We start from the raw sequence: 24901 nt of genomic DNA on the forward strand, positions 1-24901 counted from the left end.
CTGGATGGAGGCTCCACTCTCCAGCGTGTACGTCCTAATGACTCAGAAAGTCCGCTTCCCAGTTTAGGACCCCCGGAATGAACACTGCCGATATGGCAGGCAGATGGCGTTCTGCCCACTGAAGAATCCTTGAGACTTCCCTCATTGCCATGCGGTTTCGAGTGTCGCCTTGATGATTGATGTACGCCACCGGGGTGACATTGTCTGACTGTACTTAAACAGGTCTGTTCTGTATTAAATGCTGAGCCAAGTTCAGAGCATTGAACACCGCCCGCAGTTCCAGAATGTTTATCGGGAGGAGAGACTCTTCCTTGGTCCACCGACCCTGAAGAGAGTGTTGCTCCAACACCATGCCCCAACCTCTCAGACTGGCATGCGTCGGCAGTAGGACCCCGTTGGAGATCCAGAATGGACGATCCCTGCTCAATCGTTGGTCCTGAAGCCCCCAGCTCAGTGACAGACGAACCTCCGGAGACAAGGAGATCATTTGAGACCTGATCCGGTGAGGCAGGCCGTCCCACTTGGCATGAATCAGCTTCTGTAGAGGGCGGGAATGGAATTGAGCGTACTCCACCATGTCGAAAGCCGACACCACGAGACCTATCACTTGCATTGCCGAATGTATCGACACTTGCGGACGAGTGAGGAAGCATCGAATTCTGTCATGAAGCTTCAGGACTTTCTCCTGAGACAAGAACAACTGCTGGTTGTGAGTGTCCAACAACTTTCCCAGGTGCACCATGCTCTGAGCAGGGACCAGGGAAGATTTCTTCCAGTTGATGAGCCACCCGTGGGCTTGCAGAAACTGAATTAGATCCAGATGGCGTAGGAGTATTTCTGCGGAATTTACCAGGATCAACAAGTCGTTCAGGTACGGTAGGATCCTGACCCCTTGATGGCAGAGTCCAGCCATCATTACCGCCATGACCTTCGTGAAGACTCGCGGAGCTGTGGTCAAACCAAAAGGTAATGCCCGAAATTTGTAATGGAGATTGCCAACCGCAAACCTCAGGTACTGCTGATGCGACACTGCAATGGGAATATGCAGGTAAGCATCCTGTATGCCCAGGGAGACCATATAATCCCCAGGTTCCAATGCCAGAAAAATAGAGCGAAGAGTTTCCATAAGAAACTTGGAGACCCTCACAAATTTGATCAATGACTTGAGGTTGAGAATGGGCTGGGAGGACCCATTCGGTTTTGGGACTAGTAACAGCGTTGAATAGTACCCCTTGCCTCTCTGAGCCAGAGGCACCTGTACTACCACTCCTGTGTCCAGGAGGGACTATACCACCAAATGAAGAGTTTTTGCCTTAACCTGATCCGAAGGGACGTCTGTCAGGCAAAATCGACGAGCGGGACGATTCTTGAAGGATACGGCGTAACCTCGAGTGACAACTTCCCATACCCAGGCATCGGACGTGGTCTTCAACCATTCCTGGATAAACCCTAGAAGTTGGCCCCCCACCCTGATAACCCCCAGAGGAAGGCCCGCCCTGTCATGCGGCAGGCTTGCCAGTTTTGGAAGCAGAGTGACGGGTAGCCCAGGCCCGTTTGGGTTTGGGCTTATTGGGTTTGGAAGTGCGAACCTGTTTCGGGTACGCCTGACCTTTCGCTTTCCCTGAAGGACGAAAGGAGTGAAAGGGAGTACTCTTAGCCTTTGGCACCGAAGGAGCAGTTCTAGGTAGAAATGTTGTTTTAGTAGAAGCTAAATCAGCTACTATCTTGTTGAGGTCTTGATAATGCCGATTTGATTACCTTATAACATTCACTATATATGGGTAAGAGACTCCGTACGCAATTGGCGTATGCGTACCGTAAGGGTACGCACTTAGCGTAGCAGACGCTTAGCCGTGGTCGAGACACACGAGCGGCACATTCGCTCACGGCTTAATGCGTAGTGTCTAGCCCGCTATAGGCGGCCGACTACTGTAATGCTACGCTAACAGCGGAGTGGACGCTCGAGATCACAAGGGGAACACGAGCGGCTATCACTAAGGGGAACATTACCTATAAAACCTGCTATATGGATTTATTAAGCAGCGATTGAGTCGCCCGCTAGACGCACACAAACTCTACCGTAAATGCACATACCATGCGCTCGAGCGCACGCCCGTAGAGGCGCTGTCACGCAATTGCGAATATGTGCATGCACGCCAGAGAAAGTGCATGTGCAGCGGGCAAGCGCATGAGGTGAATATATGGCAACGTGTAGCGTGATATTTTTCGACTTTGACAGTCCACCCTTTGGCAGTCACCAATAACTGCCACTTCCTAAAACAGTTCAAAAAGAGAAAAATATATGTCACATGTAAATACATTTCTATGATTGGGTAAGGGAGGAGAGAAGAAGGTGGGAAAAAGGTATGACCTAGTGAGATAGTAGAAGCATGTGTGTATGAATCCATGTTTGAGGGGTCATGTATCATCGTGCCGTACGTGTTTTAAATCAAGCTTCGAGGTATTGCGAAGTATACATTTGAATCCTTCTTATCCCGTATTAAGGGTCTGTGGATGGGCTGTCAAACTTTACCGAGCTCTTTTCGGCTTTTGGTTGCAACAAATGGGGGAGCACATTTAGTTGATGATACATGAATGGGGGAATATGTGAGTGCTGATATCTGTGTCTATATTCCCTATCGACTATGTGTGTCATTACCTGAAGGTTGTAGAAATGAAGATAAGAAGCAATTATGGCAAATGCAGTCATAATCTATGTGAGGTTAATATACATTTGTTGATTGAGGTCTTGTCTTGTGTCTTGTCTCGATGTACATGTTGACTGTAGTCTCCCGATGCTTTTGCTATAAATGGCGGCAAAAGTTTTTCCATTGTCCAGAAAATTACAGTCTCTAAAATATTTGGGGCTATCGTAAAATTTAAAGTCACTAGGGATATTGGGGGTCTGTGGTATTATTCCATTGATGGTCTGTATAAAATAAATTGTCAAATTCTTCTTCCAAGCGGATGTCTTTGTACCTTGGAGAAAAACAAAGGAGAAACGGGTGAAAGAAACGGACCGTGGAATCACATTTTCATCACAACATTGTCTCTATCGTTGGGTCATAAATCAAATTAGTCGTTGTTATTACAGTGTCTTCGCTCCTTAAGCTCATCACTCTGGTGTTACCTTTACACTTTGTTAAACCCCGAACGCATCTAAATATCAGACCGACCAGGGGGCGTGGCTTGACACAGCATGGTCTAGGCAGCTTCCTGCCAGAGCTCCTGCTAATATCCTGATCTATCTCCTGTTTCCCTGGTGTTCTGTGGCTGAAAATTTCTGCAAGAGTGCAGTACCCCCCTCTGCTCCTGCAGTGTGAATTTGGGGATCCTCTGTGCCAAGAGTCCTAACTTACTGGCTGGTGAAATCTGTGACTGGATCCTGAGGAAGACTCTGCTCTCAGTGTAGCTGTTTCTCCTGCTGCAGCTCTGCCCTCACTCAGCTGCTGGGGCCAGTGTGCTCAGGGCTGGTGAGCTTGTATTATACACAGCACACATTCCACTGCTTGTCCCCTGAGCACATAGTATTACAGAGACAACACTCCCTGTGAATTTGGGACAGAGCTTTAACTATAACCATAGTGCAGGGAAGAGCACTGTATGCCTGGCTCCCTCTCACCTCTAGAACACATTTGCTGGACTCACACGCCTGCGTTCTTTGGATGAGCTGAGCTCCTGTGTGTATAACTCTGCTCCCTTTCTACCAGTGGATCTTCCTCTTGCTCCTACAGTATACTGCTTCTTCCCCCTGCAGCCATGTTTAATCCTGTTCATATTTCTGGACATTCGGCCTCAATCATCCTGAAGGCTATCGTGGAATCCGAGCAAAGGGTTCTTAATATGTTTGGAGTAAAGACTGTTGCAGTAACTGGTTCTCCTGTGGGGTCCACCTGCCCGCCGGTGCTGCTACCCTCGGAACCTTTGGGGGAGCTTGTATCTGTGGTGCCTGCCGCTCCGCTACAGTCGATGCTTAATGCTGGAGGTTCCTCCGACGAACGCATTGTGAACAAAATGGGGGAGTTGCGGATTCTTCCTGCGCATATTCACCGTTATTTGCAGTGGGTGATGGCGCGTGGGATGTCGGTGACTGCCTCCGTCTCATCGTTGGTGACTGTATGGACCTCCATTGCAATTTTCTTTGAGGCTCCGCAGTGTGACCTCCTGGATAATGGGGGAGAACGGTATTGTATCATTTCGCAGTTAATTGTGATGTTTGGGAGAGGGATGGTTCTCCATTCTACATTTACCGTGGAACTGTGGCCTATCCTCTTATCTATCTGGCTAATGCTGTGCGGGATGGTTGCTGGCTCCACTACCTTCCTGACTACTGTTCGTGTACCGCTAAATGACTTGATTCCAGAGTGGGCTTATCCTCCGGACTGATTTTCTTTCATTCCAAGTCTGTATAATACCTCACTGGTTACCGGGTCCTTGGCTGTGTTCCATTTTATTGTTGATACTTTCTTAAATACTATGTTCTATTCTGTTTTTTGTATGTCTTGCCATTGATATAATTTCGTTATTTGATGGTTCTAAGATATGTTTTATTTGACCATCGCTTATTTAAGGGTTACATATACATATATACTGTTGTATCTGTAGGGTGCTACCAGCACTATTCCTTATATTTCCAGGTCGCTTATCATATCTCAATATTTGCATATTAATTTTTTATTTGTATTTCTCATATGAGGGAGATCTACTCTATTTACTGTTCGGCCATATTTCTTCTTCTTTTTTATTTGCCCCAGTCACTTATTTTTTCATTTATCCTGGTATTAGGGAGGGAGGGGGGTGTTAGACAGTTAGGTCATGTAGTTTAATGGGGGGTGGGGGGGGTTTGGGGATCCAGGTATACCTAGGTTGGGGATAGGCTATACAGGGTGGGGGGTTTTGAGGTGGTTTGTTTTGGGGGTGGGTTGTTTTGTAGGGATTTTTGTTTTATCTCTATGAGCAGCAGAGGTCTTAGATTTTAATTATTTCTTATCTTTTTTTTTTCTGTATACTCATGCAGGTGTTTTATCTATAGTTTGCAGTGCCAATACTTTTGTATTTTTCTACGCCTCATGGGTCAGTCTTTTTTTTATTTTATTTTATCATTTTATCCTCAATGTGTGAGCTCACATGGCGCCTGTGGGCTCTTACTCTTTCTGCTTATTGCTATAATGTGGGGCGTATTGTATATCCTGTACTATTAGACGTGTACTGCAGTTGTATTCTGTGTCTCCTGTCTGACCGTACTTCTGCTTGCATCCTGCATACTTTACTATACCTGCCGGTATTGTTTGTTTTATATGTATACTTTTTTTTTTTTTTCATATTATTCTTTTTGGGATGTTCATTTAAAACTTTCAATAAAAAATACGCAATTTAAATATCAGACCGACCAATATGATGACACCCAGGGGTAAATTTACTAAGCTCCCGATTTTGGCCGAGATGCCGTTTTTTCATCAAAGTGTCATCTCGGTAATTTACTAAACACTAATCACGGCAGAGATGAGGGCATTCGTAATTTTTTGCAAGTCCAAGTAAAAAATTACGAATGAATACACCGGGGTAAATTTACTAAGCTCCCGATTTTGACCGAGATGCCGTTTTTTCATCAAAGTGTCATCTCGGTAATTTACTAAGCACTAATCACGGCAGTGATGAGGGCATTCGTAATTTTTTGCAAGTTCAGGTAAAAAATTACGAATGAATACACCATCGGTCAAAACGCGGCTGTTTAAGTATGAATCTCGGTCATTTACTAAGAAGTGCAAAGCAAAAAACAAACAAACACTGCCGTGAAAAATTACAACTCGTAAAAAAGTGCTAAAAAAAAACAGACCTACTTTTTTTTTCCGTGATTGGATAGGCATGCAGGGATCCATGAGATCCGTGCATGTATATCAGTGGGAAGGGGTGGGAAAGTTGTTATTTTAATTAAAAAAATTGCGTGGGGTCCCCCCTCCTAAGCATAACCAGCCTCGGGCTCTTTGAGCCGATCCTGGTTGCAGAAATATGGGGAAAAAAATTACAGGGGTTCCCCCATATTTAAGCAACCAGCATCGGGCTCTGCGCCTGGTCCTGGTCCCAAAAATACGGGGGACAAAAAGAGTAGGGGTCCCCCGTATTTTTAAAACCAGCACCGGGCTCCACTAGCTGGACAGATAATGCCACAGCCGGGGGTCACTTTGATATAGTGCCCTGCGGCCGTGGCATCAAAAATCCAACTAGTCACCCCTGGCCGGGGTACCCTGGGGGAGTGGGGACCCCTTCAATCAAGGGGTCCCCCCCCCCCAGCCACCCAAGGGCCAGGGGTGAAGCCCGAGGCTGTCCCCCCCCATCCAATGGGCTGCGGATGGGGAGGCTGATAGCCTTTGTTGTAAAAGAAAAGATATTGTTTTTAGTAGCAGTACTACAAGGCCCAGCAAGCCTCCCCCGCATGCTGGTACTTGGAGAACCACAAGTACCAGCATGCGGCGGAAAAACGGGCCCGCTGGTACCTGCAGTACTACTACTAAAAAAATACCCAAAAAAAGACAAGACACACACACCGTGAAAGTATAATTTTATTACATACATACACACATACATACATACTTACCTTAAGTTCCCACGCAGGTCGGTCCTCTTCTCCAGTAGAATCCAAGGGGTACCTGTTGAAGAAATTATACTCACGAGATCCAGGGGTCCAGGCTCCTCGGGAAATCCAGGGGTAATCCACGTACTTGACAAAAAAAAACAAAACGGTGTCCCGACCACGAACTGAAAGGGGACCCATGTTTGCACATGGGTCACCTTTCCACGAATGCCAGAAACCCACTTTGACTTCTGTCTAAGTGGGTTTCTTCAGCCAATCAGGGAGCGCCACGTTGTAGCACTCTCCTGATCAGCTGTGTGGTCCTGTCCTCACTGACAGGCAGCACACGGCAGTGTTACAATGTAGCGCCTATGCGCTACATTGTAACCAATGATGGGAACTTTCTGCCCTGCGGTTGACCTAAAGTGACGTCACCGCTGAGCAGAAAGTTCCCATCATTGGTTACAATGTAGCGCATAGGCGCTACATTGTAACACTGCCGTGTGCTGCCTGTCAGTGAGGACAGGACCACACAGCTGATCAGGAGAGTGCTACAACGTGGCGCTCCCTGATTGGCTGAAGAAACCCACTTAGACAGAAGTCAAAGTGGGTTTCTGGCATTCGTGGAAAGGAGTCCCATGTGAAAACATGGGGCCCCTTTCAGTTCGTGGCTCGGCTTTCCGTTTTCTTATTTTATGCAAGTACGTGGATTACCCCTGGATTTCCCGAGGAGCCTGGACCCCTGGATCTCGTGAGTATAATTTCTTCAACAGGTACCCCTTGGATTCTACTGGAGAAGAGGACCGACCTGCGTGGGAACTTAAGGTAAGTATGTATGTATGTGTGTATGTATGTAATAAAATTATACTTTCACGGTGTGTGTGTCTTGTCTTTTTTTGGGTATTTTTTTAGTAGTAGTACTACAGGTACCAGCGGGCCCGTTTTTCCGTCGCATGCTGGTACTTGTGGTTCTCAAAGTACCAGCATGCGGGGGAGGCTTGCTGGGCCTTGTAGTACTGCTACTAAAAACAATATCTTTTCTTTTACAACAAAGGCTATCAGCCTCCCCATCCGCAGCCCATTGGATGGGGGGGGACAGCCTCGGGCTTCACCCCTGGCCCTTGGGTGGCTGGGGGGGGGGGACCCCTTGATTGAAGGGGTCCCCACTCCCCCAGGGTACCCCGGCCAGGGGTGACTAGTTGGATTTTTGATGCCACGGCCGCAGGGCACTATATAAAAGTGACCCCCGGCTGTGGCATTATCTGTCCAGCTAGTGGAGCCCGGTGCTGGTTTTAAAAATACGGGGGACCCCTACTCTTTTTGTCCCCCGTATTTTTGGGACCAGGACCAGGCGCAGAGCCGATGCTGGTTGCTTAAATATGGGGGAACCCCTGTCATTTTTTTCACCATATTTTTGCAACCAGGATCGGCTCAAAGAGCCCGAGGCTGGTTATGCTTAGGAGGGGGGACCCCACGCATTTTTTTTTATTATTTTACAGTGTTTAATTAAAAAAAAAAAACCCCAGCACGGATCACACAGATCCGGCCGAGATTGATTGTAAAAAAAGTCGGCAGTGTTTTGCTAATCACTGCCGTAAAAATAGGTAAAAAACCACGAATGACATCGACATCGGAAGAAAAGAAAAACCCGAATACGACAGCTTAGTAAATCCATCGTAATCAATTCAAAAAGTTGCAATTTTACACTGTCGATGTCATTCGTGATTGAACTTGGACATGAATTTGGAAAATACGAATCTTAGTAAATGTACCCCACCATCGGTCAAAACGCGGCTGTTTAAGTATGAATCTCTGTCATTTACTAAGAAGTGCAAAGCAAAAAACAAACAAACACTGCCGTGAAAAATTACAACTCGTAAAAAAGTGCTAAAAAAAGACAGACCTACTTTTTTTTTCCGTGATTGGATAGGCATGCAGGGATCCATGAGATCCGTGCATGTATATCAGTGGGAAGGGGTGGGAAAGTTGTTATTTTATTTAAAAAAATTGCGTGGGGTCCCCCCTCCTAAGCATAACCAGCCTCGGGCTCTTTGAGCCGATCCTGGTTGCAGAAATATGGGGAAAAAAATGACAGGGGTTCCCCCATATTTAAGCAACCAGCATCGGGCTCTGCGCCTGGTCCTGGTCCCAAAAATACGGGGGACAAAAAGAGTAGGGGTCCCCCGTATTTTTAAAACCAGCACCGGGCTCCACTAGCTGGACAGATAATGCCACAGCCGGGGGTCACTTTGATATAGTGCCCTGCGGCCGTGGCATCAAAAATCCAACTAGTCACTCCTGGCCGGGGTACCCTGGGGGAGTGGGGACCCCTTCAATCAAGGGGTCCCCCCCCCCCAGCCACCCAAGGGCCAGGGGTGAAGCCCGAGGCTGTCCCCCCCCATCCAATGGGCTGCGGATGGGGAGGCTGATAGCCTTTGTTGTAAAAGAAAAGATATTGTTTTTAGTAGCAGTACTACAAGGCCCAGCAAGCCTCCCCCGCATGCTGGTACTTGGAGAACCACAAGTACCAGCATGCGACGGAAAAACGGGCCCGCTGGTACCTGTAGTACTACTACTAAAAAAATACCCAAAAAAAGACAAGACACACACACCGTGAAAGTATAATTTTATTACATACATACACACATACATACTTACCTTACGTTCCCACGCAGGTCGGTCCTCTTCTCCAGTAGAATCCAAGGGGTACCTGTTGAGGAAATTATACTCACGAGATCCAGGGGTCCAGGCTCCTCGGGAAATCCAGGGGTAATCCACGTACTTGCATAAAATAAGAAAACGGAAAGCCGAGCCACGAACTGAAAGGGGCCCCATGTTTTCACATGGGACTCCTTTCCACGAATGCCAGAAACCCAGTCTGACTGATGTCTAAGTGGGTTTCTTCAGCCAATCAGGGAGTGCCACGTTGTAGCACTCTCCTGATCAGCTGTGTGGTCCTGTCCTCACTGACAGGCAGCACACGGCAGTGTTACAATGTAGCGCCTATGCGCTCCATTGTAACCAATGCTGGGAACTTTCTGCTCAGCGGTGACGTCACTTTAGGTCAACCGCAGGGCAGAAAGTTCCCATCATTGGTTACAATGGAGCGCATAGGCGCTACATTGTAACACTGCCGTGTGCTGCCTGTCAATGAGGACAGGACCACACAGCTGATCAGGAGAGTGCTACAACGTGGCACTCCCTGATTGGCTGAAGAAACCCACTTAGACATCAGTCAGAGTGGGTTTCTGGCATTCGTGGAAAGGAGTCCCATGTGAAAACATGGGGCCCCTTTCAGTTCGTGGCTCGGCTTTCCGTTTTCTTATTTTATGCAAGTACGTGGATTACCCCTGGATTTCCCGAGGAGCCTGGACCCCTGGATCTCGTGAGTATAATTTCCTCAACAGGTACCCCTTGGATTCTACTGGAGAAGAGGACCGACCTGCGTGGGAACTTAAGGTAAGTATGTATGTATGTGTGTATGTATGTAATAAAATTATACTTTCACGGTGTGTGTGTCTTGTCTTTTTTTGGGTATTTTTTTAGTAGTAGTACTACAGGTACCAGCGGGCCCGTTTTTCCGTCGCATGCTGGTACTTGTGGTTCTCAAAGTACCAGCATGCGGGGGAGGCTTGCTGGGCCTTGTAGTACTGCTACTAAAAACAATATCTTTTCTTTTACAACAAAGGCTATCAGCCTCCCCATCCGCAGCCCATTGGATGGGGGGGGACAGCCTCGGGCTTCACCCCTGGCCCTTGGGTGGCTGGGGGGGGGGGGACCCCTTGATTGAAGGGGTCCCCACTCCCCCAGGGTACCCCGGCCAGGAGTGACTAGTTGGATTTTTGATGCCACGGCCGCAGGGCACTATATAAAAGTGACCCCCGGCTGTGGCATTATCTGTCCAGCTAGTGGAGCCCGGTGCTGGTTTTAAAAATACGGGGGACCCCTACTCTTTTTGTCCCCCGTATTTTTGGGACCAGGACCAGGCGCAGAGCCCGATGCTGGTTGCTTAAATATGGGGGAACCCCTGTCATTTTTTCCCACATATTTTTGCAACCAGGATCGGCTCAAAGAGCCCGAGGCTGGTTATGCTTAGGAGGGGGGACCCCACGCATTTTTTTTTATTATTTTACAGTGTTTAATTAAAAATAAATAAATAAATAAACCCCAGCACGGATCACACAGATCCGGCCGAGATTGATTGTAAAAAAAGTCGGCAGTGTTTTGCTAATCACTGCCGTAAAAATAGAAAAAAAACACGAATGACATCGACATCGGAACAAAAGAAAAACCCGAATACGACAGCTTAGTAAATTAGTCGTAATCAATTCAAAAAGTTGCAGTTTTACACTTTCAATGTCATTCGTGATTGAACTTTGACCTGAATCTGGAAAATACGAATCTTAGTAAATTTACCCCCCAGAATACACAAGAGAAATTTCCCTACATCCATAATAATACCTTGGGCCCATTCTCCTAAACCAGAGAACCAATTTCGTGGGTTCAACCATGACACCCAACTGGTCAGCTCATTTCCCACAGCAGCGAGGGTGAGATTGTGTTTCCTTCGGAACTCCCACTTTAATTGTAAAATGTCATCCATCTTATGGTCTATGACCTCGAGCGGGTCCTCAGTGCTGTTTGTAATGTACGTGCAGCACTTTACTCCATACTGAGTTGCTAGGGTAACACAATACCCGCCTGTCACAGCTGTGAGGTAATTGAGAATCATCCTATGCTGAACCAGTTCTGTTTTGTAGGCTTGTAACTCTCTCCCAGTATACCTGAACGTGTCGTCATACATTTCAGTGATATTGTCTAATAAATTTGCAAGCGCAGATATATACTTAAAGTTTATCACTCCCCTGGCAGTACGAGTGATATCCATCGCGAGAAGGAATTGAATCCCGGTGGATTCATGGATCAAATCAGAGGCATGATGCTCTGTTTTCTCTATCAGTTGCCTTTTAACGACGTGCTCGTAATGAGTGTGAGTATAAGGAGCTTGGGCACTGCGGTGAATATCTTTCATTTTGGTGTGGGATACAGTCATTACCTCAGGCAGTACTTTTCCAATATAACATAACCCTTCTGAGTTTGGGGCAAGCCACTTATACGCCTTCCTCCCGCATATGAAATATGCATCATCGGGGAGAACATATGGGACGGAGTGTGACATAATAAGATTTTACTTACCGATAAATCTATTTCTCGTAGTCCGTAGTGGATGCTGGGGACTCCGTCAGGACCATGGGGATTAGCGGCTCCGCAGGAGACAGGGCACAAAAGTAAAAGCTTTAGGATCAAGTGGTGTGCACTGGCTCCTCCCCCTATGACCCTCCTCCAAGCCTCAGTTAGGATACTGTGCCCGGACGAGCGTACACAATAAGGAAGGATTTTTGAATCCCGGGTAAGACTCATACCAGCCACACCAATCACACTGTACAACCTGTGATCTGAACCCAGTTAACAGCATGATAACAGCGGAGCCTCTGAAAAGATGGCTCACAACAATAATAACCCGATTTTTGTAACAATACTATGTACCAGTATTGCAGACAATCCGCACTTGGGATGGGCGCCCAGCATCCACTACGGACTACGAGAAATAGATTTATCGGTAAGTAAAATCTTATTTTCTCTGACGTCCTAGTGGATGCTGGGGACTCCGTCAGGACCATGGGGATTATACCAAAGCTCCCAAACGGGCGGGAGAGTGCGGATGACTCTGCAGCACCGAATGAGAGAACTCCAGGTCCTCCTCAGTCAGGGTGTGCCCCTGACCAAGTAGCAGCTCGGCAAAGTTGTAAAGCCGAGACCCCTCGGGCAGCCGCCCAAGATGAGCCCACCTTCCTTGTGGAATGGGCATTTACATATTTTGGCTGTGGCAGGCCTGCCACAGAATGTGCAAGCTGAATTGTACTACACATCCAACTAGCAATCGTCTGCTTAGAAGCAAAAGCACCCAGTTTGTTGGGTGCATACAGGATAACAGCAAGTCAGTTTTCCTGACTCCAGCCGTCCTGGAAACCTATATTTTCAGGGCCCTGACAACATCCAGCAACTTGGAGTCCTCCAAGTCCCTAGTAGCCGCAGGTACCACAATAAGCTGGCTCAGGTGAATCACTGACACCACCTTAGGGAGAAACTGGGGACGAGTCCGCAGCTCTGCCCTGTCTGAACGGACAAACAGATATGGGCTTTTGTGAGAAAAAGCCGCCAATTTGACACTCGCCTGGCCGAGGCCAGGGCCAACAGCATGGTCACTTTCCATGTGAGATACTTCAAATCCACAGATTTGAATGGTTTAAACCAATGTGATTTTGAGGAATCCTAGAACTACGTTGAGATCCCACAGTGCCACTGGAGGCACAAAAGGGGGTTGTATATGCAGTACTCCCTTGACAAACTTCTGGACTTCAGGAACTGAAGCCAATTCTTTCTGGAAGAAAATCGACAGGGCCGAAATTTGAACCTTAATGGACCCCAATTTGAGGCCCATAGACACTCCTGTTTGCAGGAAATGCAGGAATCGACCAAGTTGAATTTTCTTCGTGGGGCCTTCCTGGCCTCACACCACGCAACATATTTTTGCCACATGTGGTGATAACGTTGTGCGGTCACCTCCTTCCTGGCTTTGACCAGGGTAGGAATGACCTCTTCCGGAATGCCTTTTCCCTTAGGATCCGGCGTTCAACCGCCATGCCGTCACACGCAGCCGCGGTAAGTCTTGGAACAGACATGGTACTTGCTGAAGCAAGTCCCTTCTTAGCGGCAGAGGCCCTGAGTCCTCTGTGAGCATCTCTTGAAGTTCCGGGTACCAAGTCCCTCTTGGCCAATCCGGAGCCACGAGTATAGTTCTTACTCCTCTACGTCTTATAATTCTCAATACCTTGGGTATGAGAAGCAGAGGAGGGAACACATACACCGACTGGTACACCCACGGTGTTACCAGAACGTCCACAGCTATTGCCTGAAGGTCTCTTGACCTGGCGCAATACCTGTCCCGTTTTTTGTTCAGGCGGGACGCCATCATGTCCACCTTTGGTCTTTCCCAACGGTTCACAATCATGTGGAAAACTTCCCGATGAAGTTCCCACTCTCCCGGGTGGAGGTCGTGCCTGCTGAGGAAGTCTGCTTCCCAGTTGTCCACTCCCGGAATGAACACTGCTGACAGTGCTATCACATGATTTTCCGCCCAGCGAAAAATCCTTGCAGTTTTTGCCATTGCCCTCCTGCTTCTTGTGCCGCCCTATCTGTTTACGTGGGCGACTGCCGTGATGTTGTCCCACTGGATCAATACCGGCTGACCTTGAAGCAGAGGTCTAGCTAAGCTTAGAGCATTATAATTTGCCCTTAGCTCCAGTATATTTATGTGGAGAAAAGTCTCCAGACTTGATCACACTCCCTGGAAATTTTTTCCCTGTGTGACTGCTCCCCAGCCTCTCAGACTGGCCTCCGTGGTCACCAGCATCCAAACCTGAATGCCGAATCTGCGGCCCTCTAGAAGATGAGCACTCTATAACCACCACAGGAGAGACACCCTTGTCCTTGGATATAGGGTTATCCGCTGATGCATCTTAAGATGCGATCCGGACCATTTGTCCAGCAGATCCCACTGAAAAGTTCTTGCGTGGAATCTGCCGAATGGAATCGCTTCGTAATAAGCCACCATTTTTCCCAGGACTCTTGTGCAATGATGCACTGACACTTTTCCTGGTTTTAGGAGGTTCCTGACTAGCTCGGATAACTCCCTGGCTTTCTCCTCCGGGAGAAACACCTTTTTCTGGACTGTGTCCAGAATCATCCCTAGGAACAGCAGACGTGTCGTCGGAAACCACTGCGGTTTTGGAATATTTAGAAATCCACCCGTGCTGTCGTAGAACTACTTGAGATAGTGCTACTCCGACCTCCAACTGTTCTCTGGACCTTGCTCTTATCAGGAGGTCGTCCATTTTCTTTGAAGACGAATCCTCATTTCGGCGATTACCTTGGTAAAGACCCGGGGTGCCGTGGACAATCCAAACGGCAGCGTCTGAAACAGATAGTGACAGTTCTGTACCACGAACCTGAGGTACCCTTGGTGAGAAGGGCAAATTGGGACATGGAGGTAAGCATCCCTGATGTCCCGGGACACCATATAGTCCCCTTCTTCCTGGTTCGCTATCACTGCTCTGAGTGACTCCATCTTGATTTGAACCTTTGTAAGTGTTCAAATATTTCAGATTTAGAATAGGTCTCACCTAGCCTTCTGGCTTCAGTACCACAATATAGTGTGGAATAATACCCCTTTCCTTGTTGTAGGAGGGGTACTTTGATTTTCACCTGCTGGGAATACAGCTTGTGAATTGTTTCCAATACTGCCTCCCTGTCAGAGGGAGACGTTGGTAAAGCAGACTTCAGGAACCTGCGAGGGGGAAACGTCTCGACTTTCCAATCTGTACCCCTGGGATACTACTTGTAGGATCCAGGGGTCCTGTACGGCCCCAGCGTCATGCTGAGAACTTGGCAGAAGCGGTGGAGGGCTTCTGTTCCTGGGAATGGGCTGCCTGCTGCAGTCTTCTTCCCTTTCCTTTATCCCTGGGCAGATATGACTCTTATAGGGACGAAAGGACTGAGGCTGAAAAGACGGTGTCTTTTTCTGCAGAGATGTGACTTAGGGTAAAAACGGTGGATTTTCCAGCAGTTGCCGTGGCCACCAGGTCCGATGGACCGACCCCAAATAACTCCTCCCCTTTATACGGCAATACATCTTTGTGCCGTTTGGAATCTGCATCACCTGACCACTGTCGTGTCCATAAACATCTTCTGGCAGATATGGACATCGCACTTACTCTTAATGCCAGAGTGCAAATATCCCTCTGTGCATCTCGCATATATAGAAATGCATCCTTTAAATGCTCTATAGTCAATAAAATACTGTCCCTGTCAAGGGTATCAATATTTTTAGTCAGGGAATCCGACCAAGCCACCCCAGCTCTGCACATCCAGGCTGAGGCGATCGCTGGTCGCAGTATAACACCAGTATGTGTGTATATACTTTTTAGGATATTTTCCAGCCTCCTATCTGTAGACGGTACCACCACTTGTTTTGATAAGCGTGTGAGCGCCTTATCCACCCTAAGGGGTGTTTCCCAACGCGCCCTAACTTCTGGCGGGAAAGGGTATACCGCCAATAATTTTCTATCGGGGGAAACCCACGCATCATCACACACTTCATTTAATTTATCTGATTCAGGAAAAACTACAGGTAGTTTTTTCACATCCCACATAATACCCTTTTTTGTGGTACTTGTAGTATCAGAAATATGTAACACCTCCTTCATTGCCCTTAACAAGTAACGTGTGGCCCTAAAGGAAAATACGTTTGTTTCCTCACCGTCGACACTGAAATCAGTGTCCGTGTCTGTGTCTGTCGACCGACTGAGGTAAATGGGCGTTTTAAAGCCCCTGACGGTGTTTGAGACGCCTGGACAGGTACTATTTTGTTTGCCGGCCGTCTCTGTTGACATTATCACGTAATTCCTTGAATAAGCCATCCATTCCGGTGTCGACTCCCTAGAGAGTGACATCACCATTACAGGCAATTGCTCCGCCTCCTCACCAACATCGTCCTCATACATGTCGACACACACGTACCGACACACAGCACACACACAGGGAATGTTCTGATAGAGGACAGGACCCCACTAGCCCTTTGGGGAGACAGAGGGAGAGTTTGCCAGCACACACCAAAAACGCTATAATTATACAGGGACAACCTTTATATAAGTGTTTTTCCCTTATAGCATTTTAATATATATATATACATATCGCCAAATCAGTGCCCCCCCTCTCTGTTTTAACCCTGTTTCTGTAGTGCAGTGCAGGGGAGAGCATGGGAGCCTTCCCACCAGCATTTCTGTGAGGGAAAATGGCGCTGTGTGCTGAGGAGAATAGGCCCCGCCCCCTTTTCGGCGGGCTTCTTCTCCCGTTTTTCTGAGACCTGGCAGGGGTTAAATACATCCATATAGCCCCCAGGGGCTATATGTGATGTATTTTTAGCCAGAATAAGGTACTATCATTGCTGCCCAGGGCGCCCCCCCCAGCGCCCTGCACCCTCAGTGACCGCTGCTATGAAGTGTGCTGACAACAATGGCGCACAGCTGCAGTGCTGTGCGCTACCTTATGAAGACTGAAAAGTCTTCTGCCGCCGGTTTCTGGACCTCTTCACTTTTCGGCATCTGCAAGGGGGTCGGCGGCGCGGCTCCGGGATGAACCCCAGGGTGAGACCTGTGTTCTAACTCCCTCTGGAGCTAATGGTGTCCAGTAGCCTAAGAAGCCAATTCATCCTGCACGCAGGTGAGTTCACTTCTTCTCCCCTAAGTCCCTCGTAGCAGTGAGCCTGTTGCCAGCAGGACTCACTGAAAATAAAAAACCTTTCAAAACTTTTACTCTAAGCAGCTCTTTAGGAGAGCCACCTAGATTGCACCCTTCTCGGCCGGGCACAAAAATCTAACAGAGGCTTGGAGGAGGGTCATAGGGGGAGGAGCCAGTGCACACCACCTGATCCTAAAGCTTTTACTTTTGTGCCCTGTCTCCTGCGGAGCCGCTAATCCCCATGGTCCTGACGGAGTCCCCAGCATCCACTAGGACGTCAGAGAAAACCATGTTACAAATTTTCCAAGTGAAATCTCCTAACCCTAATTCTCCCATCTGTTTAGTACACGTATCTGTTTGTACGACATGTGCACAGTATCCTGGTGATACTTCTCCAACTCGCATGGTCCTACTTCCTAAAGTGTACCTATACCGGAAGAATCTTCCATGGTCAGCTATCTGGCGTATAAGCTCTGTGTCTATGGGCATTTTATCGGCTCTGTGTGAAAAGGTCATGGTTTGATTGCTCCATGACACTTCCCAATTTCCCGGCTTTCGGGGATTAGAAATATTAAAACAAACTAGGGATCTATCCACATGATATTGGTGGAGCTTTAAACTAGGAGGACTAGAGATATTAAACCTCTTGTCCACCGGCCTCCCACCACTTAACTCAAGTACCTCTCCTACCGTTAAAGGGAATGGTACTAGTCCTGATTTGCTATGACCTTGAGGTACTTGAGAACATACCCAACAGTCTGTCTTATTTAACACTTTACCCACTAAGGAGTGATAGTCACTCAATGGATGCCTGTCCATGTGGATATTAAAACTGGACTGACATTTCTTGATGCACCCATCCTCAACTATGTTATCGCAATGCCTACAGATGCAGTTTTCGTCAGCTAACAATCCTTCACAATTTCTTCTATTGTCAATGCTACCAGATCGTTTTCTGATACTCGCCTTTACTCAGTGATTATGTTGTTCTTGGAAATTTACGCCTTCATCCTGGCCATCAGAACTCATTCCAGATCCCTTCTCGATTTCCATGGTACTCTCACCGAAACAGACTGCTCTGGTCAACATCATGGTCAACAGGAAAATCCGTATCACAGTCTCATGGGGCAAGTCCATCTTAGAGGAGTAAAGGAGAAAAAGGATATAGGAGGGATGTGGGAACTGGAGAAAATAACAAATTGGGAAAAAGAAATCTGGCTCGACAAACGCCTCTGGTCTTAATATTCTCAGCGCTCAGGTGTCGTCTCAATCTTCCTTGAACAGACACTCTAGTGATACAACCTCTACCGTCTGTTCTTTATCACGCGACCTCTCTGGGTCGGCAACCTTTTTACAATGAGACGAATGAACCCAAGTCTCTCTCTCGGCAACCTTCAATGCAGTGGTGCTGGTCAATAAGACTTGATATGGTCCTTCCCATCTGTCAATAAGGCAACCTGAGCGTAGAAAATTCCGTATCATTACATAATCCCCAGGTTCAATGTCATGACAATTACTGTCTGGTAAATCAGGCATCACCAACTTTAGATTATCATTCTGATTCCTCAATTGCTTACTCATCTTAACCAAGTACTTTACAGTTACTTCATTGTTACATTTCAAATCGTCCTGGGGGTTAATCATAACATGGGGTTGTCGACCAAACAGAATTTCAAAAGGGGACAGATTAAAAGGGGACCTGGGAGTGGTTCTGATGCTGTATAATACAATTGGCAAAGCTTCAGGCCATAACAGTCCTGTTTCAGTCACTACTTTGCTCAATTTATTTTTAATAGTGCTGTTAACTCTTTCCACCTTTGCACTCGCCTGGGGGCGGTACGGAGTGTGCAGCTTACTATTAATTCCCATCAACTTACACATTGTTTGAAAAACTTCACCTGTAAAATGGGTACCCCTATCACTCTCAATGATTCTAGGGATACCGTACCTACACACAAATTCCTGCACAATTTTCTTTGCAGTAAACACAGTGGTATTTGTGGCCGCGGGAAATGCTTCGACCCAATTTGAGAATACATCAATACAGACCAAAACATATTTTAAATTTCTACAAGGTGGCAATTGTATGAAATCAATCTGTATTACCTGGAAAGGGCCATCTGTCGGAGGGATATGGAATGGCTCTGTTGGTATTGCCTTTCCGATATTCTTCCTCAAGCAGGTGAGACATGTCATCGCTCTTTTACCCGCATGGGAAGAAAATCCTGGGGCGCACCAATAAGCTCTTACCAACTTACACATTCCTTCTTTGCCTAGATGAGTCAGCCCATGTGCCGCTTCCGCTAGACTTGGAAGGTATGCTCTGGGTGCCACTGGTTTACCATGTCCATCTGTCCAGAGTCCTGTGGACTCCTGGCCATATCCTTTTGACCTCCAAACTGCCTTTTCCTGTGGAGAACACAAATTTTGCATTTCACACAATTTCTGTGTGTTTACAGTATTAAATACCATCCGTTGTGTGATGTCTGTCTGTCTGGGGGTACCGGCTGCTAATTTAGCAGCTTCGTCTGCTCGGCTGTTACCAAGTGATACCGGGTCTTGGCTATACATGTGAGCTTTACACTTGATAACAGCCACTCTGTCGGGTTCCTGTATCGCTGTTAGAAGTCTTTTGATGTGGGCTGCATGCGCTACGGGTGTGCCAGCTGCCGTCATGAAATTTCTGAGTCGCCATAGGGCTCCGAACTCATGGACTACTCCGTAGGCGTACATAGAATCTGTGTAGATATTGGCTGACTTGCCCTTAGCCAATTCACATGCTCTGGTTAGAGCAACCAGTTCATCAACTTGTGCTGAGTGTGGTGGGCCTAGCGGTTCTGCTTCTATGGTACTTTGGTCATCTACGACTGCGTATCCAGTACACAAGTCTCCCGAGTCCGTCTGTCTGTGACAACTACCATCAGTGTAGAACGTAAAATCTACATCTTCCAGTGGGTTGTCACTGATGTCAGGCCTTGCCGTGAAATTTTGGGTCAAATATTCCATACAATCATGCGTGTCATCCCCTGTTCTAAATCCTCCTTTACCATCACTCTCATCCTCCACCCTTTGTGGCTGTCCAGGCACACCTGGAAGATATGTTGCAGGATTTAGTGCGCTGCATCTCTTTATAGTGATGTTTACCGGGGCCATCAATGCTAATTCCCACCTTGTAAAGCGTGCTGATGAGACGTGTCTGGTTTGGGCAGAATTCAGCAAGGCTGACACTGCATGTGGCGTATGGATTGTGAGGTTGTGTCCTAGCACTACATCTTCGCTTTTTGTGACTAGCAATGCTATTGCTGCAACATTTCGCAAGCATGTGGGGAGGGATCGCGCTACCGTATCTAGCTGAGCGCTGTAGTAAGCTACCGGCCTGCTGGCATCACCATGCTTCTGGGTTAGGACACCTGCTGCCCACCCAGCACTCTCTGTTCCGTACAGCTCAAAGGGTTTCCCATAGTCTGGCATACCCAATGCCGGTGCCTGCGTTAGGCACTGTTTAAGTCTCTCAAATGCCATCTCAGATTCGTCTGTGTGCGAAATCCGATCAGGTTTATTTGATGAAACCATCTCCTGCAATGGCAAGGCCAGTATGGAAAAACCTGGGATCCAGTTACGGCAATACCCACACATTCCTAAAAACTTTCTAATCTGTTGCTGGGTTTGTGGCAGGGTCATGTCACAAATTGCTTGGATTCTATCAGCGGTAAGGTGTCTCAGTCCTTGTGTCAGACAGTGTCCCAAATATTTCACCCGGTCCTGGCATAATTGTAACTTGTCTTTGGAAACTTTGTGTCCTGTGTCTGAAAGATGAAACAGGAGTTGTTTCGTATCTTTCAGGGACGCTTCCAGTGAATCTGAACACAGTAGTAAATCATCCACATACTGTATCAATATTGATCCACTCTCTGGTTGGAAAGACTGTAAACAATCATGCAGGGCCTGTGAGAAAATACTTGGACTGTCTATGAAACCTTGTGGTAAGCGAGTCCATGTGTATTGAACTCCTCTGTATGTGAATGCAAATAAGTATTGACTGTCAGGGTGCAGAGGTACCGAGAAGAAGGCGGAGCAGAGGTCAATCACAGTGAAAAATTTGGCAGTGGGAGGGATTTGCATAAGGATAACAGCTGGATTTGGCACTACGGGGAATTGACTCTCAACTATTTTGTTGACCCCTCTTAGCTGCTGTACTAATCTGTAACCCCTCCCCCCACTCTTTTTAACAGGGAAGATGGGACTATTGGCAGTGCTGGACGTCCTTACCAGAATGCCCTGTTGTAGCAAGCGCTCTATTACAGGGTATACTCCTAACTCCACCTCTGGCTTCAGAGGGTACTGTGGGATTTTTGGAGCTATCCTACCATCTTTTACTTGCACAACTACTGGGGCTACATTTGCCATCAATCCAGTGTCTTGTCCGTCCTTGGTCCAAAGTGACTCTGGTATCTGGGAAGTAATTTCTTCTACCCTGGACGGACACCTATTTTCAATAACAGTGTGTGACATTAATCTTGTTGGGGAGTCTAGCATATCTTGCGCTTCTTGAGCGTGGTTTTCGGGTATGTCCAAGAACACACCTTCAGGAGTACAATATATGACGGATCCCATTTTGCACAGTAAATCTCTCCCTAAAAGATTAGTCGGAGCCGATGCAGCCAGCAGAAAAGAATGCTTGGTATGCAAAGGCCCTATCGTAACCTCTGTTGGTTTGCTTAAAGGGTATTGTCGTACTACTCCTGTTACTCCCATGGCTGGAATTGTTTTACCAGTGGTTCTCATGCCCACGGTCGAATTTATCACTGACTTGGCCGCCCCCATATCTACAAGGAAATTTAGAGATTTACCAGCTACATTAATTGTGACCTCGGGTTCACTTCCAAGGCTCGCAATCAATTTCACTGGCTGCAGATTACAGGTGTGGCCCCACCCCTATGGTGTGTGGTGACCTCCCTGCATTGCAGTGGCAGCTATCACCTGTGAAGGGGGTGAATGGGTATTGTCAGAGACTTGCCAGTCTCTTTTTGGGGGATACCTTCTTGTTTCCCCTGCGTGTGGCTCATAACTCCGTCTCTGCGGTCCTTGATCCCAATTTCGTATGTCATGTCGTTGTCTAGGGTTTTTATGTGCATTATGTGAGTTATTTGTGCAGTTACATGCAAAATGTCCTTCCCTGTTACAATTGTAACATTTTACCACATACGGCTTACCACCAGGGGTCTGTGATCGGGACTGAGGCGGCCTTGTTGTAAGGGCTTGGATACTTATTGCCATCAGTCTATCACTCTGTGACTCCCTGCGTCTTGTGATGTTCCTGTCGTGCCCAACAGCAGTCTCTCTTAAGGCGGCCACCGACATACCTCTCCAGTTAGGTTGAGTGGTTTGTACTCTACTCCTTAATACCTCCTTTAAACCGTCCCTCAAGACGGACACCGCTACCTCTCTATGGTGTATATTTGCCTCAATGTCCACGATCCCAGTATACTTAGCCATTTCCTCCAGTGCCCTGTGGAAATAGTCAGGGGCAGTTTCCCCTTCCATTTGTTTGATGGAAAATATTTTGTTCCATTTTACTACAGCTGGGAAGTATACTCCCAACTGCAGATTGATTCTGGTTACGTTGTCTTGATCATATTCATCCGTAAGGGGTACCTCCTCATCTAATTTATAGTCAGCTATAAACTTTACAGGGTCAATACTAGAGGGCAGACATGCCCGCAATAGTGTCCGCCAATCTTTGTTGTTAGGCTCAGTGGAGTTACCTAGGTCCTTAATGAACCTCTGACATGCGGCTAAATCTTTTCTGGGATCAGGAAATTCAGACAAAATTGTTCTTAATTCTGCTCGGGACCAAGGACAGTGCATGGCAATATTCCTAATGGGTGTGGCTCCATTTGTGTCAGTCTTCCCATTGGGGACCGCTATCACTCTAACAGGATTAAGATTAATTACTTCACTCTGGGTTGATTCTACGGTGTGTGGTGCAACAGTTTCAGCATATTGTACAGTGCCGTACTTACCTGTAGACACAACCTCACCTGTCCATGAGCTATGGGCCTTTGATACCACTCTTAGTGGTTGGGCGGTGCCCACTGGAGTATCGCTTATGGTGGCCGCTAGAGAGAGAGCTGAAATCGTAGTGGGCTCATCTTCCTGGTCGCATTCCTGGGGGAAGTTTAAAATGGGATACAACTTGCATGGGTTAGCATTAGTATCAACATTTGCATTAACTTTTATCTTAATCTTATCACTACTACTTTGATTAAGTGCACCCTTATCGTACACCCGCATGTCATTCTCTGCAGCCACTTTGTCCCCTACTATATACGGTGGTGGTGCCGTTGCTATCAGATTTCTACCAGGATTTGAATTTGCTTTCTGGGCTAATTCCTGTTGTATTTCACTTTCCTGTTGCCATATCTGTAAACAATCATAATGTCTAATCCTCTGCTTGGCAGATTTTATTAGACCTATCCTTTGTCGTAGGTTCTGCAATACCTCAGGGTTCAAACTGCCTACCCGGGGAAACTGCTCCCCATCATCCTCTGTCATTCGTTCCCATTCTTTGCATAATACCTGTGTGTGTGACCCGTATTTTTCACACATTATATACCGTGCGGACCCTTTGGGCCAGCAACTACCAACGTGAACCCTTGTTGGACGTCCCTTCTTTGAACAACTGGCCCCCATCGTTTGCAGATATTGCTGTCTTAGCGAATTCTTACAAACAGACCAAATTGCCCGCGGTAAGGTGACGGTGAAAGTTCAACTAGTGCCTTCACTCACTTCTGCTTTTTGTAACCTCTATTTACTGGGGCGCGTGGGAGTATGCTACCCTCCCCAGTAAGTGTTGGTTGTTGGAGATTTCCTGAGTGAACAGTGAAACTCCCTTAAAATAACAAAAACCTACACAAATCACGTTAGAATGTACAAATAGCGTTTATGATCCCACAGTAAATTTTTAATGGGTATCAAGGTAACAAACTAATGCACACAATTACGTGCGGTACAGTCGCTTAACTTAATATTTATACGCTTTACGACCAACGGAATCGGTTGTTTAGGCTGCGAAACCTTCAGCCGGAGCTTTAACTTGTGACTATATGGGTGCTACGCAAACCCCCCGGGGCTGCGCTTAAACCTTCGCAGTCTTTTTGTCTGCAGATACTACTTGCTACTTTTACCTTCTATAATGTTAACGCGGGCAAGCCAGTCCCACGCCACCAAGTGTCCACTCACCTGATGTGGTCTCCGATGGGATCCCGATTTGTGGGTTCACAAAAAATAATACTTTTATTTCCACACTCACTCCTACTCACTCATATACATACTGATCTTTCTGTACAGAAATTCCTTTCATACAGGCAGGAGTCCAATCCCTGGGTTTTGCAATAGAAAAAGGTTCTCTGTTAACTAATACTTTTTGGAAAACTGAACAAACCTGTGCTATTATCAGGTGTCTGTACTATACCGCCCACACTAAACAAGGTTATTGTGTGATTTGAGTCTCGGTGGGCGTATCCGTAAGCTCCTTTGCGTAAATACGCCACGTGCGTATGCCTTTGCGTCACGTACATGATTTCGCACGTTGTCCGAGACATGTATGGACAAAGTTCAGATATGCCCACAGCGACACAACTAATACGCTTCTATCAATGTAAACGATGTTCAACTGTAATCGCTTACCGTACACCACACAGTATTTGCTATGCTGTGTGCGTGTCCTTTACAATTATTCCCTTAAAAATTATCCTTTTTAATCTCAACTAAATAGCACCAGATTTCCTCAGCATGTGTCTAATAATCAATTCTAATGGCAACAAGGGAGTGAGCTGCAACAATGTAGATGTGTGCGTGCGTGTGTGCGCAAAACAGAAATAAACAGTTTTAAAAGATAATAGCGTATTGTTCTTACCTTTCTACCTTCCGGTTCCCGATTCCACCCCAGCACTCCTACAGCGTAGCGTA

Source organism: Pseudophryne corroboree, chromosome 5 (genome assembly GCF_028390025.1).
Source record: "Pseudophryne corroboree isolate aPseCor3 chromosome 5, aPseCor3.hap2, whole genome shotgun sequence".
Lineage (NCBI taxonomy): Eukaryota > Metazoa > Chordata > Amphibia > Anura > Myobatrachidae > Pseudophryne > Pseudophryne corroboree.